This window comes from Rousettus aegyptiacus, unplaced genomic scaffold, assembly GCF_014176215.1.
Source record: "Rousettus aegyptiacus isolate mRouAeg1 unplaced genomic scaffold, mRouAeg1.p scaffold_m13_p_3, whole genome shotgun sequence".
NCBI lineage: Eukaryota > Metazoa > Chordata > Mammalia > Chiroptera > Pteropodidae > Rousettus > Rousettus aegyptiacus.
In genome coordinates, this window is record NW_023416306.1 from 158,113,388 (window position 1) to 158,122,890 (window position 9,503).

Consider the following 9,503-nt stretch of genomic DNA (forward strand, 5'->3'; position numbering starts at 1 on the left):
AGAACTTAAAATTTATCACTTAAGTACAACTTAAATATGATCTCTTAAAATTTCCTGAATTTACTGGTTTATTCCATATCTGCCAGTCCCTTCATCTCCATCAATTGAAATACTCCTCATTTTTTTTGGAAAGTCGTAAGAGAGGACAGCCAATGCAGAGCTCATGTCTTTTAATTCTTCTCTGATATTTCTACTCTTTCTTTACAGTCTCCTTTTTTTATGTATTGCTGTTTTCCTATTTGACTCCTATGTGTTGCCATATATTTTGAGTTGTTATATATATGATGATATATAAGATATACACATATGTATATAACATATATACACACATATATGTGTGTGTATATGGCATAATTGTATTAGAAGCAACTTGTCTTATTTTCCTTTGTGTCTTCAGCAGGACTTAGCACAGTACCTTCTATGTTACAGTAGCCTTTGAAATATTGTCGAATGATGTCTCATGGTTTCTGGATAAAAAAGTTAAATATTAAAATCAAATATTAAGAAAAATATCACTATATTCTGCTACTTAAGGTGGTCCCATTTGGTTGGAAAATTATGCCAGTCTTTTTTTTTTTAATATATGTTTTAGGTGACCTCATAGATTGCAAGGACCTTGTTAGTTTACAATCCTTTTTTTTTATTTTTTTATTTTTTATGCCTATAGCACCTAGTCTTCCTTGGTAGTCTCTCATCCAAGTACTAACCAGGCCTGACCCTGCTTAGCTTCTGAGATCAGACGGGATCGGGGTTGTTCAGGGTTGCATGGCCATAGACTATGTCAGTCTTGAGTCTTGTTAAAATCAAAACTGAAGAAAAAAAGCCGCTCTTTCCTTGCTCTAGTCTCAGGAGGCCACCACAGTATTTCAAAGCCAAACACTTGTGCATTTCTCCTCAACCATCACTACTGTGGACCCAGGGAAAATCTAAAGAGTTGTTAGTAGTTAGGGTGGCAGCCGACCGCAAATTGATGGGGGTAGGTATGGGAAGAGTTCTTCAAATTTGGAATGCAAAACATTGTGTAATTCTTATGCTTATCATGAAGAGCAAGTTGATCCAATCGACCAATCCCCAAATAGACTCTTAGATATAAGAGTAATGGGAAGGGTTAGTATTCATGAAAAAGTAAATGATTTCTTAGTGAAGACTGAGGACTGAAAAAAATTGCTGTTTGGAAGATTTTTGTCTGTTGGCCTGTTTACTTTGCACAATGTGGCCTATCTTTAATGACATAATAGGGTCAGTCGCTAGCGTGGAAGTTTTTCTGTTTCATTAAGCTTCTCCTTTGATCTCTTTCTCATCTCTTTCATTTTGGGGGAAAAAAAATCAAATCTTGTTAGGAGTAGCCTTTGCCACAATACATGTTAGTTTCATTTATCCCAGTAAATATGCTATAACTATGCCTTCATCTATCTAGGTCACCTTCTGGCTAGATATTCATTCAATAAACTAAAAGTAAAACACAGTAAGAAACCTTGATTAGTGATTGGTAATTGATGTTGGTTTTTCTGCCCAGACCCAGATTAAAATTCTTATTAGCTAGGGAGGTAAGAACTGGGGACTTATCAAAAGAGGAAGAGAAGATCAGGTGGAGAGGAAGATGAGTTCAGGTAAAGAAATAGGAGGGAAATTTTTTCTTGGGAAGTGGGGAGGCTGGTGTCTCATATTTCCAATATTCTCCCATTTCTACGTGGATTGGAGCCAAAAAGTACAGGGATATGCCTATATTTGTTGTGGCTATCCTGGAAATCTCAGCCAGCCAGAGGAGCAAGAATCAGTATTTAAGGCAGAACGGATCTGTATGAGGTGGGACCAAGCTACGATCATGTGACTACATGGATTTGGATTGCATACTCCATAGCTCCCAGCTAACAGACCACATGAACGTTTTTTTAATCTTGCAATAGTGTAATCAGGCATTTTATGTAAGTGAATAGAAGGGCTCACATCACTCTTTTGAAGGGTTTTATTCTGCTTTTGCTCAACTCCTACTATATACCAGACACTGTTCTATATGCTAGAGATACCACCCACTGGTAAATAAGACATAGATCATTCCTTTTACTGCTTTGTTTAGTGGAAAGAGCAAATGCCACTCTCCTCTTGATTATTTCTCTGTATTATAAATCAAGGAGAATTAAAAAAAAATCAAGGTTTATTTTGTCTGTATTATGGTAATCAGCCAGGCATAAAACCCTGTAATTGTTGGATGGAGTGATTTAACAGTAATAACAACTATAACAAAATACATATAGAACTTTGATATTTATAATATACTTTCATCTATACAATCTCTTTTAATCTCATTGAGTCTCTGCTTTTTCATCTGGAAAATAAAGTGTGACAGTATCTACCATACATGGATAGATTGACAGCCAGTCTAGATTTGTGACTGCCAGTTGTGAAGGTCTGCAATTCTTAGATGCTGAACTTGAACCTCAGAGAGGATATGTGAATTGTGCATGGTTGGATATAAAATCAAAGGAAAAAATGGGACTTAAAATATCGTCTTGGGACTTAAAGTCTATGGTTTTTCCATTACATTTCACTTGCTTCTCAATCGACCCATCAATCAGGAGCCAGGAATATTCCCTCAGAACTTCTCCAGACATAGTGTTCTAGGAAATCTGGTCACATTCACTCGTTTTGGCAGCCCATCTGATAATAGGGCAACTAAACAGGAAAAGAATAGAGAGGAGAGGCAAGGAACATTATTTTAAGGGAATAATAAAATTCATCCACTGGCTGACCACTCAGAAATAATCAATTTTGTGCATGACCTTCTAATCATTATTTGAGAATGCATTATATTTCTAGGCTGTTCTTGTTTTCGTAAACCCTAGTCATAGTGAACTGTTTTTGCATTTGTTCTGTAAAATATTAGAGCAGAAACTGACCTTTGAGGCTGTCTAGTCAATCCCTTTAGTATTCGGATGAGGAAGTCACAGCTAGAAAGACTAAGGCAAAGTCCTGAGAAAGGAAAACAATCAGTAACTTAAATGAATGATTTCGTACAAGTAATTGCTTACAAAATAAATATTCTATGGGTTGGCCATGGAATAATAACTGAAATTTTGCCTTATTTAAATTTAGACAAGATTTTGATATGTTACATCATTGTTTTAGTTCTAAAAGAGCATTTATAGGACCCACTATCTGGTAGGCTCTCAGAAATAGTGGCTGTGTCAATGAATAAAGCACATATGACTTATTATATACCTTGGAAACAACAAAAACAATTTAATAATCCAAGACCATTATCCTCATATTCATCATCGTCCATGAAATTTTATTGGATGCATTCTACATACAATTGTAATAGGAATGGGAAAGAAAAGGTGTGGTATAGAAATACCGAGCAGTGATTGAGGTTTGAATGTGTGTGTTTCTGTTTGTTCACTGGGGGAGGAGATGGAGGTGGGACTAATTCGGGGCGGGGGAGGAGTGTAAGATGTTGCCATTCGTGGATATGGGAATGACATCAACTGATAAAGGAAATAGAAATCTAGTGATCAATACTATACAGTTCCATCCCTGTTAATTTTGGAAAATATGTTACCCAAATGTAGGAGTTTAGTTACAGGTGAGGGTGAGGTAGTAAAATTTATTAATTGTTTTGGTTTATAACAGCCCATGTACTGGACTGGTCACCATTTTTTGAAAACCAGTAACATAGAATCCTAGTATAATGATAGCTAACACTCATTGAAAACTGTCTGTCATCTATGTACTATTATAAGCACTTTACATATATTAAATTATTTAATCCTATCCTATGAGGTGGATGATAATATCATCCCCATTTTAGAGGTGAGGAAAATGGAGTTGAGAAAGATTACATGAACTCTCAAGGACATTCAACTATAATGTGGAGGAGCCAGGTTCTGAAACTCCCGTGGTTTGGTTCCAGTGTCTGCTCTGAGGCACTTTATTATACTACCTCCTAGCAGCTGTGCTATGGAAGGACATTTGGGGATCATATAATATAATGAGCCTCGCTTTACGGGTGCGAAACCCAAGCCCCAGAGAAGGTCAGTGATTTGCTCAGGGTCACAATTATTTTGTGACAGAGGCTGAAACACGACAGTTTGCGCTCTTGTGTGCAAGATGGACTTGATTGGGGACAGGTTATGGTGACAGTAGCCTGCATGTGCCATGTACTTTTATTATCTCTGCTATTCATAAACCTGTCTTGAAAAGCTGGAAAAATGGGTGGCCCATACAAGTTTTCAAGCTTTCTTTTCTTATGTGAGGTGCTTTAGTAATTTTGTGAATGGAAACATCATTCTTGCTTGCTTGGGATACATGACAGTTCATTGGCTACTTAAGTTTCTATGTATGAGGATAGACACCCCCCCCAAACAAACAAACAAACAAACAAACAAACAAACAAAAAATGGAGTGGTGGCTCTGTGCTGTGAAAACTAACAAAAGATGCAGGAGATTGAACAGGTGATCTTATTTCTCTCTCTTCCCCTAGGTAGCACCCGCCACCTCTTCCCACTCTAGAAAGAAATCTGTTTACAATATTCCCAAGAAAGAGATTCAACAACCTTCCTCTTCACTGATGACAAAACAATAAGGATGACAGGAAGGATGTATCCGGTACCATTTCATCCTTCTAACTAGAAAATCTCCCCTGGTAAATATCTTGAGGCTAACTGGGACACGTACATCAAAGAGAATTTGGCTAACCTGAAATGTCATATTTCATGGGGAGTTCAACAGGGCAGTTTATCACAATTGACCCTATCAGAGAAGGACCAACCATCCTTAGTAAGCCTGGGGTTGCGAAATGCCACCACATTTGGCCATAAAATTTATCTTGTCAGGAGATCCATAGTCAACACTATGTGTTGTGAAATATGGCTGTGCCTCTGGGACATTTATCTTTGTTGGACCTGACAGATTAGCCTTGCCTTTCCACTCAGTCCACGTTTGCACCCCTGTGCCACCTGTAATGACCCATCAGGACAATCTGCATGGAAACAAGCTTTGCGACTCCAACAAGCTAGGATGGATGTAATGAAAGCTTTTATATGTGCAAATATTTTGGGGGCACTCTGGTAAAACACTGAAAAACTATTCAATGATTTTCTTCTTTTTCAGAGAATTATTTTAAGAAAAGCACCACATTACAAGGGAATTTAGGCTCTTGATAAATTAACATCACGGGAGGCACATACTTCTGAAAAAAAAATTTTATCATTTCACAAAAAGCAAAGGGACAGGCATGGTAGACTATCTTCTTCATTTCTTCTTCTTTTTTTTTTTTGAATTTTCATATTTCTTAATTTGTGGCATTTTCTAATATACAGAGCACTTAAGCAAATCCTGCTTGTCGCTAAGACTCAACAGGGATAGTGATGGTGGCAAGGGTGGTTATCCAAGTTTCTGCCTCCCAGCTCTCTGTTCTTATTGGTGTGCTCCCTCTGTTCCTAGTGTTCTCACAATCTCTGCATTATTCATCTTTTCCAGAAATCTGCACATTCATTTACACCAGTACATTGTAAAGGATGGATGTGGCTTCACATCCCTGGATTTTTGTTGTTGTTGTTATACTGAATTAGAAATCATTGAATTAGAAGAATTTTGGCGATTCAGTTCTTCTTGGTAGTGGTAGTGGTCAGATAAAGGGATTATCAGTTTACCCCTGAGCACAGTAAATTGCATGTTAGGAATAGTTTAGGGGGGAAAGCTCAGAATTAGGTATTATGAAATTTGGGTTTGAATCCAGTCTATGATTTGTGCTGGTTGACCTTGGGTAAGTTCTGAAATCTGTTTTAGATCTGTGAAACATTTGGATAAATAAAAGCAATTCTCTGTCAGGATTGGTGTAAAGATTAAACAGAATTTTCTATCCATCCATCCATCCATCCATCCATCCATCCATCCATCCATCCATGCATCCATCCATTCATCCATCTATCTAGTTTTATAAGTTAAAGAGCATAATAAAAATGATTTTTTTTTTTTTGTAAATGCAGCAGAAAGAGAACTGGCTGTTAAAATTCTAGTTTTCCAATTAATAGGTTTACGATCTCAAGCAAATCATTTATTTTTTCTGAGTCTCAAGATTTCATCTGTTAAAAAAATGAGAATAACTGTTGTAAAGTTTTAATAAGATATATGTAACATCCTTTGGAAATTCTAAAAGTAGTATACAAATGTTTTTTAATGTACACTTCATCTTGTTATAGAAAGCATATTCATACTATAAAGAAACTTCCATTTGATCCCAGACAATTTGATTCTGAGATGTCTAGTAGGCTATTCCCAAAACATATCTGGTCAATCAGATAAGTCGGATTTTACATAGTATTAAGATAGATGGCATTTCTAGGAAAAGGATAACTTTCCCTAATACTAAGACAGACAAATTTATCCCCAGGGTCCTCTGCACACAATGTCCTCAACAACATTAATATAATAAACACGAGGACAAGAATCGCTAGGCTGTAAATAAATGTTTATTTTACAATTTTCCTGGTGTCAGGACGCTACAAAACAGGCAAAGGATGAAAGCATCTTCAAAAGAATAGTTTTTAATTACCACAAAACCATTGTAGTGAAATTCCTCTATACCTCCATAAATCATCTAGTCACAGGTACTCAAAAAAGATTCAAGTCAGTTGCCATGATTTCTAATGACTTTCTTGCAAAGTTCTTCTGGTTTCTACTGAATTGCCTCAACTATAATTTCTAAATACACTATAATTTCTATGCTAAACATTTCCTAATGACTCTTTTTATCAACTGTTACTGCTGTCATGACTAAAAGAAAAGTCCATGTACATGATGGAAATTCTGATGGTTACCTCTTTTGTGGGAGCCTATTTTTTATAATCTGAGCATTTGTTAAAAATGCAAATTCTTGCCAAATCAGAATCTTACTGTAAGATATTTAGGAATCTGTGTGTAAAAGAGCTACCAGGGCTGATTTTTATGGAAATTAAAGATCGAGACCCTATGTGTAGATTTGATAAAATACTGTAACTCACTCTTAGGCCCTGACAGACTCCACATGGAGAAATGCAAGATCCTCAATTGGCGTTTGTGTATCTACTATAATTAATCATTGGGCTGGGTGTTTCCACATATTTATCTCACTTCATTCTCATGAAATTCTGTTATTATTGTTCCCATTTGCAAATGGAGAAATTGAATATCAGTAGGGTTATACGACTTAAGTAAGGTCACATAATTGGTGAGTGGCAAGGCCAGGATTTCAACCCATCTTTTAATTCTCAGTCCAACGGTTGCAAATTTCTTGTCTAGAATCTATTCTTTGCTCTGCTGTCATGGTTATATCTTCCTCTAACCCAGATGGAGTCACAATACTGTATTTATTTATAAAACATTTACATATATTAATCATATTAGTATGTTATATATATATACATACATATACATATATATGAATACAGAACTATGAATTTAAAAGAAAAGAGAACAAAGTACTAATAGAAGTTACAGTATGTTTTTCATGTCCCTGTGGATCATTTTTAACTTACTCAGGGGCTTTCATTGTACTTTGGATATCACTGAATTCAAATTCAAGAGCCTCTATGATATCGTCTGAACCCAACCTTTTGGGCTTACCTTTTCGAATTTTCATTTCACCCCTTTCTACCCAAGCCTCACTACATGACTCACGGCTTCTAGTAAATACTATGCACTTTCAAGTTTTTTTTTCTTTGCTCCAGTTGCTCCATCAACCAGAAGTGAGCATTATCCTTTCTTTGCCAGCAGAAAACTAACTATTCTGTTGGACGAAGGAAAAAATTCCATCTCCTCCATCAGAAGACCCTAGTCAAAACCAATCACTCCTTGAGTGCATGACTTGTATCTCAATCATGACGTTTATTTTATGTTCTTTCTTTAGAGTTGTGTACTTCTGTCTCTTTTTCAATAGAGTGAAATCTTTTGAGTACAAATATTATGTCATATTCATTTGTGTGTGTCCCATAACGTGACCTATATTTACTAAACATGTGTTAACTGAATAAAAGAATGTTAGCTTTTGTGAGCTTGAAGAATGTTCTACATGTAAAAAAGCCAAAATAGAAACCAAACCACTTGCTTTGTTTGGATGCATGGTTTTTTTGTTTGTTTGTTTGTTTGTTTTTTTTGCCAGACAATGGGAGAATGGATAGTGACCTGTTTTCTTGAAGTTTATCGCTGAACAGGGCACACTTGGAACTGCATCCTAATAGGGAAACCTGAACATAGTTGAAGATAGTTCCAGATTCGAACATAGTTGCATTTAGCAGTGACTGAAAGCACGATAACTCTTCTCAGTTCTTTTCCTTTCAGTCATTTAATATTCTCGTTGATTAATGAGAAGAAAGTTAGGACTAGAAAGAAATGTGATAATTATGCAAATCTACTCCTTCATTTTACAGAAATGGAAACTGAGTCTCAGCAGTTATAAGTGACTCGCTCAAATTTCTGCTGCCAGTTCATGGTGAGCCGAGAGTCGGTTCTCCAGGTCACCACTGCTGTCTTTGGTGGTTTTCCATTCTTTGCATCATTACACTGTGACACAGCCTCTGGGAACTAATGGAAATAAATGTGAATTTTCCTACACCTGCTTCTCCAACTAGAATTTATATATATCCTGAGGCTATAGTCTAAACATTCTACATTTTCCCATGAGTACGAGTTTTTCTCAAAAAAATTTTTTTGGGGGGAGGTGGAAGAAAACTATTATTTTCTTGTTATAACAAACATAAATTTAGAATAATTACTAAGATAAATCTAGGGAAATTTCGTACCCCCGGACATGCTGAGGTTCACACCAGCTTTGCTCTTAAGGATATTTTTGTGGAAGAGCCTGAGAGTTCCTGGGCTAGATTGTACCTTTGTTATAAAAGATATTAGTTTTACCTTCCTGGGAAGAAAGCATAAGTTAAAGCTAAAAATAATCTACCTTTTCTATTTTTACTGCTCTTGCAACCTGAGCATTTACCCCATCCATTCTACAGAAATGGCTCTGTATATGGCTGCTAAGGAGAAGCTTAGTGCTAAATTTGGTAGATAACTTTCTTTTCTTCTTTCCTCCCTCTCTCCCTCCCTGCCTCCCTCTCACTCACCCTTCCTTCAAGAGGGCTGCAGACTCACCTTGTGTATTTCCTGCCCCAGTCCTAAAGTCAGCCATTCCTCCAAGGAGTCTGTTTCTTTTACTGAAGAATGGTATTAGAAAACAGGATCTGGTTTATTCCTCCTGTGGTATTGGTGCTTCTAGGCGCTCTTCGCTGATAGAGCAAAGAAATACATGTGTGCATACTAACCCGTGTATATACACATTATCTATAAGCATTTCCAAATATAACCATCTATATTTATATTAACCTAAACCTGAGTTCATACAGATGTCTCCAACTCTAAGTTTTAATTTTTCAAATCCAGTTATACGTGTATAGTGGTTTCAGAATTGTCAATCTATACCCCCATGGAAATAATTTTATCAAAAAGAATATAGTTTTTATGTTTAGTTCCTT

General features: G+C 36.3%; 1 pseudogene; it reads right to left on the bottom strand.

Annotated features, from left to right (window-relative positions):
* Positions 1-658: 658 nt before the first annotated feature.
* LOC118600515 lies at positions 659-777 on the bottom strand (annotated as a pseudogene).
* Positions 778-9,503: the final 8,726 nt, after the last annotated feature.